At 38.5% G+C, this 14,068-nt stretch overlaps 1 protein-coding gene and 1 long non-coding RNA gene across 2 annotated transcripts in view; one reads left to right on the forward strand and one right to left on the reverse strand.

The window, feature by feature from the left end:
* TRPC7 (transient receptor potential cation channel subfamily C member 7) overlaps positions 1-14,068 on the reverse strand; it is a 124,016-nt gene that overhangs the window by 80,785 nt on the left and 29,163 nt on the right. The window lies entirely within an intron of this gene.
* LOC140846180 (uncharacterized) overlaps positions 1-14,068 on the forward strand; it is a 69,769-nt gene that overhangs the window by 48,242 nt on the left and 7,459 nt on the right. The gene's annotated exons all lie outside the window — the stretch shown is intronic.

Consider the following 14,068-nt stretch of genomic DNA (forward strand, 5'->3'; position numbering starts at 1 on the left):
AAGGCTGGCGGAAGTAACACGTCACTCGTTTATCACCAATCTCTAACGGTAACTGCTCTACACAGGAAGTTTACTGGAGGGATACGGCTGATATGCTAAAATTGTAAAAAACTGTCTACAGGTGTGCTTTCTTTTAATGTGCCAGAAAATCTGCTTATCAATTATAAATTTAAAAATCAAATGTAATTTAAATCTTACCACAAATTCTTTTGTACAGCAAATCATGGCTCCTTAAATTACTTGCCTGTTGAATAAACATTTTTAGACCTTGACCTTTTGTTTTGTTTTTTCATGAGTTGCTCAGGAGTTCTCTCTCCTCTTCCCTAAGCATACCTTTATGAATTCTCTTTGAGAGGTTGACTTCTTCCCTAGTAACATGCCAGCTTCTCTCTCCCTCATACAGACTGCTGCAATTCCAGATAAGGATCCGGAATATCCACAAAGAATGTTTCATGTCATCCTCACACCACTCCTCCCCCAAAATATTTTCTCCTGGAGGCTTCCTTCTTGGTCTCTTAGTTGAAATGAGTCTATTCAGAAAAGACACAAGAGCCAAATGTCACTTTCAGTGTTAATGTCAGTAGCCCTCAGACTCGTGAATAGTGGTTGGTCAATAGGAACGCAGGTTTGCTTTTCCAGAACCTGGATTCCTCAGCAAATAGGTGGGAGCATGGCAAGCTGTCACCGCTTAGCCATTTTTCTGAATTAATGATTCTTGTCTCCTTCCAGCAGTGCTGCCTCAAGGTGACACTTTGCATTAGAGAAAGAGGCAAGTCAATGTTTGTTTGGTAGGCAAAGGAAAAGGATCAAGAAAATATTTTGAGACAAGAGCGGCCACCCTTCATTTTTATGTATAATTTAGGGAGAGAAGGGACAGGCTGGGTAGAAAAACAACTGCTCAGTTCAAGCAGTTTTTCATGGAGATCGATTCAGTGAAGATACTTGGAGTGTTCTAGGTTTTGGCACCTAGCGCAGAGCTAGTTGGTGACATGAATAGCTGTGTTCTTGTGTTCCTCCATCCTCACACACATGCACACACACAATCCCATCATCCCTCTATTCCTTCCTTCCTTCCCTTCCCTACCCTTCTCTTCTCCTTTCCCCTTTCCTTCTTCCCTTCCTCCCCCACTTCCTACTTACTGTGTCCCAGGCAATGAAAAATTAGCCATGAACAAGGCAGACGTGACCTCTGAGTAGTGTGGGGGTAGAGGAGGCTAGGGACCCGCCCTCAGGGTTGCACCAGAGTAATGCGAAGTAAAACTTGCTTGTAGCTAATCCCAGCTAAGATACTCCCAGAGCCCTGATGAGCTGGGGTGGGAGTCTCAAGGGACACTGGGCTCAGCAAAATGAACAAGGAAGGTCACCTCATTACATGGACCCATTCAACTCTGGCAGTCGTGCTGCTGCAGCTCGGGTTCCCTGAGTCTCTGCCCCCTTTCCATCAACGCTATTGTGTCTCTTTCAGAACGAGGAGTCTCTGAATATTATTGCCTGTTCCTGGTAGAACAGGCAGTTCCCTGTTAGCTAGATAAGACCTCATCTCACGGTGGAAACTTGCGCTTAGAGTTGATGCATGGATGGATACAGAAAAGAAATGGAAAGGTCTAACCCAGCCCTTGGCCCGAGCTCCGTATCCTAGTTGTAAGTCAGCCTGTGCTGCCCCAGAGCCTTTGCACATTTGTGGGCTCAGCACAGAACACAGAGTACCATTTCATTAGAGACTTCTGCTTCCTTGGGCTCTCCCAGCTAGCCTGGACATAAAAAGGGAGACATACTGGAGCAGCCAGAGCAGGTGATGTGCCTTTTGCCTTCTGCATTAGACACAGGCTGGAAGATAAGAAGCCTGGTATCTGCAAATGGCTGTGAGAGACAGACAGAACCCAGGCGTGCGAGGAAGAGGGAGATGACATGGATAGGATAGCTCCAGGTGGGAGGGTCATGGCCAGGCCCAGGCCTAAGAGAAAGCCATTGGAGAGCATCTCTAGGGAATTATGGTGATTGTGATTTAGTGGGTTAACCCTGAGCTCAGTGAGCCTTCCAGGCCACACTCCTTAATTTTGGAGTTGGAGGCAGATGAGGCACATACCCAAGACCTAAATAATTTAATATCCTGCACAGTAAAGTCTGCCAGTCCCAATGGGCGACAGATGTCCTACTTGCGTCATCTCACTGGTCCTTATAAAACCTCATGATGGAAGGGCTGTCAGCACTTCCATTTTACAAATGAGGAAGCAGAGATTCAGAGAGGTAAACAAACGGGCCAAATCCACTTTTCCTTATATTAGCGCTTATATCGTCTCTGGGTCACTCTGACCTTTCATGAAGGTTTTAGCTCCTGTCTCACTGTCACTCTCCCAGCATTGCTGCTGCTGCTATTCTTGGTGCTTTCAGTAGCCAGGAAGGTGACCCTCCCATTCGCCTGCCCTCTCATTTCCTTGACAACATCTTTTCCAATGCTTTATCCTCAACTCTTAACTGAGCCACTCATTCCTTTGGCTATTCCCAATAACTGCAGCAATGCCCCAGCTGTACCCTCACGTTTTCCTCTCTGACCACCCCCTCCTATATGGCCAGCTACTTCCTCTGGGACCCCAACTCCAGCAATCTTTTGATTCCACCAGACCTACAAGCCATAGGCCATACCATCTTTTCATTGGTATTCATCCCCCTCAGGTCCTTATCTCCCTCCTTGCAGAGCTTGTATTTCCTGGACAGTCATTACAGTTGTCCCTGCACATACCCCTCTTGCTCTTATTTCATCCTCGTCACTGGGTAGAAGCCTGACCTTGGTTGAATCCAACTCCACTGCTCTGCTCCTGCCTCTGTGCAGTGAATGTGCTGGAACAAACACAACTGCCCTGACCACGCATGTGTAAACACACCACCTCTGCCGGCAAGTAGTCCCTATTGCTCTTGGGCAACTCATTCTCCCTCTCTCCTAAGAAAGCGTTTCATTCCTTCTAACCTCACTCTTGTAACATCTCCACCTCCTAACTTTCAGATGAGGACCTTGTTTCCTATTTTGTTTGGATAATATAGTCATCAGAAAACGAGGTCCACATACTCATACTACCACTTCTCCTACCTACATGCATCTGTGCTCACGGACTTTGTTTCCCTTCTTCTTACTACAGATGAACTGCCCCTGCTCCTATCTAAGGCCAACTCTGCCGGGTGGGTGCTGGATACCAGCTCCTTATGGGTGATGGGCAGGGACATGGCTCTGCAGTCTTCCTTTCTTTCATCTGCATTGTCAATTTCTCTTTCCCTACTGACTTAGTAAACAAACATGCTGCTACTCTTTTGTCTTACAGAGGTAAAAAGGGTTTTATCTTGACCCCACTTCCCTCTCCATTTATTACTCCAACTTTCTGTTCATTTTATAGCGAAGCTCCTCAATAGAGTTGTCTACACCCATTGTTTCCAATTGCACTTGTTGCATTCTTGCACAGTTCAATAAGACTTACCCTCTGCCTCCACTGAGACTGTCCTTATCAAGGTCAACAAGTGACTTTCATGTCGCTAAATACAGTGATTGGGTTCTCAGTCCTCATCTTAAATGACTGCCAAGTGCTTTGAAGTAGCTGATTACTTGTAATACACATTCTTTACTTGGCTTCCAGCATAACCTAGTCTGTGTTTTTTCTTCTGAAATGACTCCTTTTTGCATTCTTTGTTGGTTCACTCTCATCTCCCTGATATTTTAATTTGGAATGCCCTAAAGATGTGCCCAGTCCTTTGAATTCTCGTTTTATTTACTTATAGTCATTGCCTTAGTGATCTTATCTAGAATTCACATGCCACCCATATGCTGATGACTCCAAAATTTACATCTTAAGCCCAGACTTCTCTCCTGAAGCTAACTCATATATCCAGTTAACAACTTGATATTTCCATTTGGATACTTAACAAAACTAACCTGGATTTAGTCTTTTCTACCTTACCTAGCTTTCCCTACCCTTTCTGTTTTTCAGGACAAAAAAAAATCTTAGATTTATCCTTGGTGCCGCTCTTCCTCTTACACATGGCATGTAATTCAGTGGCGGATGCTGCAAGCTCTACCTTCCAAATACATACATAATCTGATCTCTTTTCACCAATTCTGTTTCAACCTTGGTCCAAACCATTGACATCTCTTGGTTGGACTAACCCAAGAGACTCCTCTGACTGGTCTCCCTGATTCTGTCCTGGTCCCCTATGGTGTATTCTCTATACATCAGTTGGAGGGATACTTAGAACAAATAGTCAGATCATGGCGCTGTTCTGCTCAAACCCTCCGATGGCTCCCCATCCACTCAAAGTAAGAGGAGTCATTACGCTGCCCTACGAGGATATGTGTTCCGTCGCCTCTCGCTCTCTCCCTGCTTTTCCTTCCTGTGGTTCTCTCCCTCCCTCAGTCTGCTCCAGCCTCTCTAACCCCCTGCTGTTCACACTTGGCATGGACCAGAACTTTGTACTGTCTGTTCTCTTTGTATAACTCCTCCCCCAGGGATTTACATGAACCACTTGATCAACTCCTTCAAGTCTTTGCTCAAGTGTCACTTTCTCAGAAGCCTTCCTTTAATATTTTTAAAAACTTGTTTTCTTCATAGTACTGTGGCCACATGACATACTATGTATATTACCTCTTTATTATGTTTATTATCTGTGGCCTCCTCTAGAATGCAAGCTTCTTGAGGGCAGGAATCTTTGCTGTTTTGTTCACAGCTATATCGTATGGGTCTAGAACAGTTCTTGGAACATGATGGGCACTTAATAAGTACTTGTTCAATCAGTCAGAACAGTGTACTTGTCTAAGACGACATAATTACTAAATAATAGAACCAAGATTCAAAACAACTCAGTCTGATTCAAATCCTGTTCTCCTCCCTCTCACCTTGTTGCCCCTCAGTGAGCAGGATGTTTCCTTCTGCTTAGCATGTTGTAAAATCAGAGGCACAACTGGGGCTGACTTTCAACTAACTTGGGGAAGTAGAGGGTGGGCTGGATATTTGAATACCCAATAGATTCTGTAGTAGAGTGGGGCATAGGTTTTGAAGCTGGAAGGATCTGGAGTTTTAACTCTTATTTTATTACTGAGTAGTTAGAAATAGAGCAAGCCATTTCACTCTTTTGCACCTCAGTTTTTAATCTGTAATAACATACACACACATATATATATAAAATCATTTTGAAAATCAATATCAAGATGATGTAAGATGATGTATAGTTAATAAATAGCACAGATAACAAATAAAAACTAAATAAAATTAGATACCAAAACTAAAGCAGTTTTGTTATTGTTACCACCTCATTTGACCATTGATTTCAAATTCGTGACCTCCTGCCCTTTTTGATTTTCAATCACTGGAGTAGAAGCAAGACTGGCCCAAGGGGAGGAGAACACAAAATATGGGGAGCTTGATTCTTCTTTCTCTTTCACTCCATAGCTAATCTATATATCAAAAGTATGCCCTGCATCTGTTCCCTGCTCTTTATCTCTAGTCCTTCATCACACCAGTCCTTCCCAGGTTCGCACCTCTAGTCACTGTACATAGGTTAGCAGTGTTGAAATCTGTAATCTTGATTAAATCTTGATTAAATTTCTAATCTTGTCTGTTTCCAGGTCAGTCTGAATGATGATGTTCCCCTTGATGAGGTCAGGGGAGTGGATAGTATCACCAGAGAAGAGATTTCTTTTGTGTTCATGGAGATCTTTCTCATTTTGTACCGCTTACGTTTGACCTCCTTAGGAGTAATACAATGAACGACAAAGTTGACCCTTGGCCTCATAGGCAGATGGAAGTTCTCGTCTTTTCAGTGCTGATGACATTTACAAAACCAGCAATGTAAGTCCTTATCACCTTGCCATTTATCTCAATGAACGGTGATAGGCAGATAGAACGGTGATAGGCAGATATTCTTTAATCTCCTCTGAGGGCATACTCAAGTGTGTTCTTAAAGAGACAAAGGGAAGCCATTCTTAGCTTCTGGGGACTGGTGAATGGATGAAGAGCAAGTGCACCAGTTATTTTGTCCAGATGAATGCTTTGAAGCCACTGCATGCTGTAGTGCTTCTTGGGACCATGAGCTGTGGCTGTGCTGAGCATGAAACAAAGAGGCACTAGACTTTTGCCTTTTCCAGAATAAAATGTAAATGAAATTGTGTAGTATATAACCTTTAGAGACTGGCTGCTTTTACTCAGTATAATTCCCCTGAGATTCATCCATGTTGTTGTATGTATCACTAGTAAATTTCTTTTTAGTTCACATCCATTTCATGCACACATCAGTTCATAATCACTCATAAAAGGACATTTGGTTGCTCCTAGTTTTTGGCAATTATGAATAGAGCTTCTATAAACACATTCATGTACAAGTTCTTGAGTGAAATTTTTAATTCTTTATGGTAAATATCTAGGAGAGGGATTACTGGCTACATGGTTAAATATATGTTTAATTTACCATGACTGGCAATCATTTTCTGAAATGGTTGTGTAATTTATATTACCACCAGTATATGAGAGTTCTATGCTCCATATTCTTATCAATTTGGTATGGTCAGTTTATTTTCTCTGTGGTGGTATCTCTTGTGGTTTTAATTTGTATCCCCTAATGGCTAATGATGTTGAGCATCTTCTTATGTGCTTATTTGCTACCTTTCTAATACAGTTTCTTTTCACATCTTTTGTTTATTATATTAGTTTCAGATGTACAATATAGTGATTCAACATTTATGTACATTGCAAAATGATCACCTGAGTCTAGTTTCCATCTGTCACCATACAGAGTTATTATAATACTTTGGACTGTATTCCCTATGCTGTTCTTTATATCCCTGTGGCTTATTTATTTCATAACTGGACATTTGTACTCTTAATCCCTGTCACCTATTTCACCCATTCGCCCACACCCCTCTACTCTAGTAACCATCAGTTCTCTGTATATTTAATTGTTATGTTTTTTTGTTTTTATGTTTTTTAGATTCCATGTATAACGAAGTTATACAAGGCATTTGTCATTCCTTAACTTATGTCACTTAGCATAATACCTTCTGGGTCCTTCTGTTTAGTTGCAAATGGCAAGACCTCATTCTTTTTTTATGGCTGAGTAATATTCTGTTGTGTATATGTACTAAATATTTTTTAGTGAACATAAGCATGCATTTAGTGAAAACATAATGAACATAAGTTTTCTCAAATTAGTGTTTTCATTTTCTTGGAATAAATATCAAAAGAATTTCTGGATCATGGTGTTTCTATTTATAATTTTTGAGGAACCTCAATACTGTTTTCTGCTGTGGTTTTACCAATTTGCATTCCTACCAACAGTGCATGGGGTTCCCTTTTCTTCGCATCCTCACCAACACTTGTTATCTCTTGTGTTTTTGCTACTGGCTATTTTAACATGTGAGAGGTGATATCTCATTGTGGTTTTAATTTGCATTTCCCTGATGATTAGTGATGTTGAGCATCTTTTCATGTACCTGTTGGCCATCTGTTTGTCTTCTTTGGAAACATATCTATTCAAGTTCTCTGCCCACTTTTAAATCAATGTTTGTTTGTTTGTTTTGGTGTTGAGTTTTATGAGTTCGTTATATATTTTGATATTAAACCCCTTATCAGACATATCACTTGCAATTATCTCCTCCCATTCAGTAGGTTGCCTTTTCATTTTTGTTAAAAAGTTTGTTGATGGTTTCTTTTAGTGTGCAGAAACTTTTTAGTTTGGTGTAGTCCCATCTATTTATTTTTGCTTTTGTTGCCCTTGCCCAAGGACACAGACCCAGAAAAATATTGCTAAGATTGATGTCCAAGAGTTTGCTGCCATGTTATCTTTTAGGAGTTTTGTGGTTTCAGGTCTTAGATCAATTTCAAGTTAATTTTTATATATGATCTAAAAAGGAGGCCCAGTTTCATTCCTTTGCATGTAGCTGTCCCATTTTCCCTACACCATTTATGGAAGAGACTTTCTTTTCCCTATTGTATATTCTTACTTCCTTTGCTGTAGATTATTTGAGCATGTATGTGTGGGTCTGTCTGGGTTCTCTATTCCACTGATCTGCGTGTCTGTTTTTGTGTCGGTACCATACTGTTTTGATTACTTTGTATTTGTAATATAGTTTGAAATATGGGAGTGTAATACCTCCAGCTTTGTTCTTTTTCAAGATTGCTTTGGCTATTATTTGGTCTTTTGTGGTTCCTTACAAATTTTAGGATTATTTGTTCTGGCTGTGAAAAATGTGATTGGTAACTTGATAGGGATTTCACTAGATCTGAAGATTGCATTGGGTTGGGTAGTATGGACATTTTAACAATATTAATTCTTCCAATCCATGAACATTATATATCTTTCTGTTTATTTGTATCATCTTCAGTTTTTAATCAATGTCTTATAGTTTTCAGGGTATAGGTCTTTTACCTCTTTCATTAAATTTATTCCTAGTTCCAAAATATTTAAAGAACTCACAATGCCTCAACACCCAAAGGCAAATAACCCTATTAAAAAATGGGTGGAGGATATGAACAGACACTTCTCCAAAGAAAAAATTCAGATGGCCAACAGCCACATGAAAAGATGCTCTGCATCGCTAATTATCAGGGAAATGAAAATTAAAACCACAATTCGATATCACCTCACACCAGTTAGGATGGCCAACATCCAAAAGACTAGGAACAACAAATGCTGGAGAGAATGTGAAGAAAGGGGAGCCCTCCTACACTGCTGGTGGGAATGTAAACTAGTTCAACCATTGTGGAAAACAATATCGAGATCCCTCAAAAAACTAAAAATAGAAATACCATTTGATGCAGGCATTCCACTCCACTCCTAGGAATTTACTCAAAGAAAACAACTTCTCAGATTCAAAAAGACATATGCACCCCTATGTTTATTGCAGTACTATTTACAATAGCCAAGATATGGAAGCAACCTAAGTGTCCATCAGTAAATGAATGGATAAAGAAGAGGTGGTACATATACACAATGGAATACTATTCAGTCATAAGAAAGAAATAAATCTTACCATTTGCAACAACATGGATAGAGCTAGAGGGTATTATGCTCAGTGAGATGAGTCAGGCAGAGAAGGACAAAATACCAAATGATTTCCCTCATTTGTGGAGTATAACAATGAAGCAAAACTAAAGGAACAAAAATAGCAGCAGACTCACAGACTCCAAGAAGGGACTAGTGGTTACCAAAGGGGGTGTGTGTGGGAGGGTGGGTGGGGAAGGAGGGAGAAGGGGATTGTGGGGTATCATGATCAGTTCACATAGTGTGTGTGGGGTCACAGGGAAGACAGTGTAGCTCAGAGAAGACAAGTGGGGAGATTGTGGCATCTTACTACGCTGATGGACAGTGACTGTAATGGGTATGGGAGGGGACTCGATAATAAGGGTGAATGTAGTAACCACATTGTTTTCTTGTGAAACCTTCATAAGAGTTTGTGATGCAATTATAAATGGGATTATTTTCTTAATTCCTTTCTATTAATTTGTTATTAGTATAGAGAAACACAAGATATTTACTTACTAAATGTCCTGCAACTTTTGCTGAATTAATTTATTGGCTGTAATAGTTTTTTTGGTGGAGTCTTTAGAGTTTTCTATATATAGTATGTCATTTGCAAATAGTGACAATTTTGCTTCTTGTCAATTTGGAGTGCATTTTATCTCTTTCTCATCTGATTGCTATGGCTAGGACTTACAGTACTATGTTGAATAAAAGTGGTGAGAGTGGGCTACCTTGTCTTACTTCTGTTGAGGAAAAGCTTCCAGCTGTATGATGGTAGGTGTGGTGTTTTCATATGTGCACTTTATTATGTTGAGGTATATTCCCTCTGCACCCACTTTGTTGAGAGTTTTTATCACAGATGGATGTTGAATTTTGTCATATTTTTCTGGCTCTATTGAGATAATCATATAGTTTTTATCCTTCCTTTTGTTAACGTGGTGTGTCACATCAATTGATTTGTGAATATCGAACCATCCTTGCATCCCTGGAATAAATCCCACTTGGTCATAGTGAATGATCCTTTTAATATATTTTTTGCATTTGGTTTGCTAATATTTTGTTTAGGATTGTCTCATCTGTGTTCATCAGGTAAATTGATCTGTAATTTTCTTTTTCTTTTTAGTAGTGTCTTTGTTTGGTTTTGGTATCAATACAATGCTGCCTTATAGAATGAATTTTATTTATTTTTTAAAAATAGTTTCAGAAGTATAGGTATTAATTATTCTTTAAATATTTGGTAGAATTCACCTGGACATGTGTCTGTTTTATTTTTGTATTTGGGAGGTCTTTAAAAATTATGATGCAGTTTTATTACTAGTATTTGGTCTGTTCAGATTTTCTGTTTCTTCCTGGTTTAGTCTTGGAAGATTGTGTGTTTCTAGGAATTTATTCATTTCTTCTAGGTTGTCCAATCTGTTAACATATAAATGTTCATAGTAGTCTCTCAAAATTCTTTGCATTTCTACAAAGTCAGTTGTAATATCACCTGTTCCATTTTTGATTTTATTCATTTGGGCTTGCTCCCTTTTTTTTCAATGTGTCTGGCTCAAGGTTTTCAATTTTTGTTATCTTTTCAAAGAACCAAGTCTTAGTTTCATTGATCTTTGTATTTTTTTTAGTCTGTGTTTCATTGTTTCCACCCTGATCTTTATTGTTTCCTTTCTTCTACTAACTTGTACTTTGTTTTTCCTTTTCTAGTTCCTCTACATGTAATGTTAGTTATATTATTTTTTTGAGATATTTCTTTTTCCTGGAGGTAGGTCTGTATAAAACTTTTCTCTTAGAACTGCTTTTGCTCTGTCCCATAGATTTTGGAACATTGTGTTTTCATTTTTTGTTGCCTCAAACTAGTTTATTTTCTCTTTGACTTTTTGTTGTTTAATAGCATGTTTTTTATTCTCCACAGTTTGGGTTGTTTCTTTTCTTTTTTTCCCCTTTTAATTGATTTCATACTGTTTGTGTTTAGAAAAGATGTTTTCTATTTTCAGTTACCTTAAATTTATTGAGATTTGTTTTGCGGCTCAACATGTGATCTATCCTGGAGAATGTGCCATGTGCATATAAAAGAATGTGTATTACTTTACTCTTTTTGGATGAAAAGTTTTGTATATATCTGTTAAGTACATCTGTGTCATTTAAGTCCATTGTTTCCTTATTATTTTGCTTGGATTGATCTACTTAGTTATGTAAATGGGAGGGTGTTAAAGGCCCCTACAGTTATTGTGTTACTGTCAGTTTCTCTCTTTGTCTGTTAATATTTGCTTTATAGATTTAGGTGCCCCTGTGTTGGGTCATAAATATTTATAATTGTTATATCCTCTTGTTTAATTGATCCTTTTATCATTATGTAATGTCCTTCTTGGTTTCTTGTTACAGTCTTTGTTTTAAATTCTCTTTTGTCTGATGTAAGTATTGTTACTCCCATTTCCTTTTCATTTCTATTTTCATGAAATATCTTTTTTCATCCTTTCACTTTCAGTCTGTATATATCTTTAGGTCTTAAGTTGAGTCTCTTGTAGGCAGCATATAGATGAGTTTTTCTTAATCCACTCTTGCATTCTGTATCTTTTTATTGGAACATTTAGTCCATTTACACTTAAAGTAATTTTAATAGGTATGTGCTTACTGTTATTTGGTTAATTGTTTTCTGTTTTCTTCTAAGGTTCTTCTCTGTTCATTTCTTCTGTTGCTTTCTTCCATGAGTTGATGACTTTCTTTAGTGTTATACTTGGATTTCTTTCTCTGTATTTTTTGGGTACATACTACAGTTTTTTTTTTTTTGGTTTATGGTTGCTATGAGGTTCACATGTATATAGCAGTCTATTTTAAATTGATGGTTGCTTAAGTTTGAACACATTCTAAAAGCACTATATTTTTTACTCTCCCTCACCCATGTTTTGTTTTTGATGTCATAATTAGATCTTTTTATTATGTGTACCCCTTAGCTAATTATTCTAGATATATTTGATTGTTATACTTTTCTCTTTTAACTTTCATACTAGGATTATATGTGTTTGATCCACTGCCTTTTCTGTATGTTGACTTTAACTAGTGAGATTTTTTTTCTTTCACTGTCTTCTAGTTATGGCATTTTATTTTTCACATAAAAAATTGTCTTTTAAGATTTCTTGTAATGTTGCAAATTTAGTGATGATGAACTTCTTTCTGCCCTTCAATTCTGAATGATAACCTTGCCAGGTAGAGTCTGCTTGGTTGTAGGTTTCTTCCTTTTAGCACTTTGATTATATCATGGCACTCCCTTCTGGCTTGCAGAATTTCTGAAAAATCACTAATAGGCTTATGGATGTTCTCTTGTATGTAATTTGTTACTTTTCTCTTGCTGCTTTTAAGAGTCTCTCTTTTTCTTTAATGTTTGACATTTTCATTATTATGTGTGTTGGTTAGGACCTCTTTAGAGTTCATCTTGTTTGGGACTTTCTGTGCTCTATGGACCTGGATGTCTGTTTTCTTCCCAGGCTGGGGAATTTTTCATTTATTACTTCTTCAAGTAAGTGTTCTTCCCTCTTTCTTTCTTCTCCTTCAGGGATCCCTATATTGTGAATGTCAGTGCACTTGATGTTGCACAAGAGGTCCTTTAAACTATCTGTATTTTTTTATTTAAAATTCCTTTTTCTTTTTGCTGTTCAGCTTGGGTTATTTCCATTACTTGGGTGTTTTCCAGGTCACTGACTAACTCTTTTGCATTATCTAATCTGCCATTCATTCCCTTTAGTGTATTTTTCATTTCATTTATTATATTCTTCAATCTTGATTGGTTCTTTTTATATATTTTTTATCTCTCTTTTTTAAAAAATTTCACTGTGTTAATCCATTCTTTTTTTAATAGGAGAAAAGGCTTACAAGTTTATTCATTTATAATTTTACATACATACACAAGGGCTTCATGTAGAGGAAGTGACTATCCAGTGGAGCAGTGAGGTATGAGAACTTATATGCCATCTTAATAGGGGAAAGTAAGGGACAAAGGCTGCTTATGGGAAAGCACATAAGTTTTAGAAAATATTGATAAATAGACTTTGAGGGAATAGCGTGGGGGATATGATAGTTTATGACAGTGTCTGTATGGGTGTGGTGCCAATTTCTCATCTCCTCTTTTGTGAGAAGATTTCTCTTTTGATGAGTTTTAAAAAATATTTTTATTGAAGTATAGCTGATATACAATATGTGTAGACCTACAGGATATTATGCTAAGTGAAATAAACCAGGCAGAAAAAAACAAATACAGTATGATTTCACTTATATGTAGAATCCAAACCAAACAAAATTAAATGAACAGAAACAACAGCAGTCTCATAGATACTGAGAGGTGACTGGTGGTTACCATGGGGGAGGGTTTGGAGAGGGATGGGTGAAATAGGTGAAGGGGATAAAGGGCACAAAATCTCAATCACATATAAATTAGTTTTGGGGATGAAAGTACAGCATAGAGAATATAGTCAGTGTTTCTGTACCATGTTTCTATGTTGACAGATGGTAACTATACTAGTTGGGGTGAGTATTTAGTAATATAGGCAATTGTCAAATCAGTATGTCGTATAGTTGAAACCAATATAATATTGTGTATTTATCCATTTTTATCTTGAATTTGGTATCTTTATGACTATTACTTTGAACTCTATCTGGCTGCTTATTTCCACTTCATCATTTCTTTTTCTGAGGTTTTCTCCTGTCCTTTTGTTGGTCTCCTTATTCTGCTTGACTCTCTGTCTTTTGTTCTTTTCAGTAGATCAGCTGTTTCTCCCAGCCTCGAGATAGTGGCCTTACCTAGAAGGTGTCCTGTGGGGTCTAGGAGCACAATACCCCTGGTGCTCCAGGGGTGTCCTGTGTGGGGTGTGTGTGCCCTCCTGTTGTCTGGGTCTTGACTGCTGTGCTGCACTGGTGGCAAGGATGGTACACCACCCCCCTCCACTCCAGGCAGGAGCCATTTTGTTTGGGGGGCACCATCCTGGCCAAGGCCACTCACTGGATGTGGCAGGGCAGAAGCTGCTTCGGACTGGTGCCTGCCAGAGTGGGCAGGTTGAGCAGGGTTGGCATGCAGGAGAGTGCCAGGGCC

Source organism: Manis javanica, chromosome 14, assembly GCF_040802235.1.
Source record: "Manis javanica isolate MJ-LG chromosome 14, MJ_LKY, whole genome shotgun sequence".
Lineage (NCBI taxonomy): Eukaryota > Metazoa > Chordata > Mammalia > Pholidota > Manidae > Manis > Manis javanica.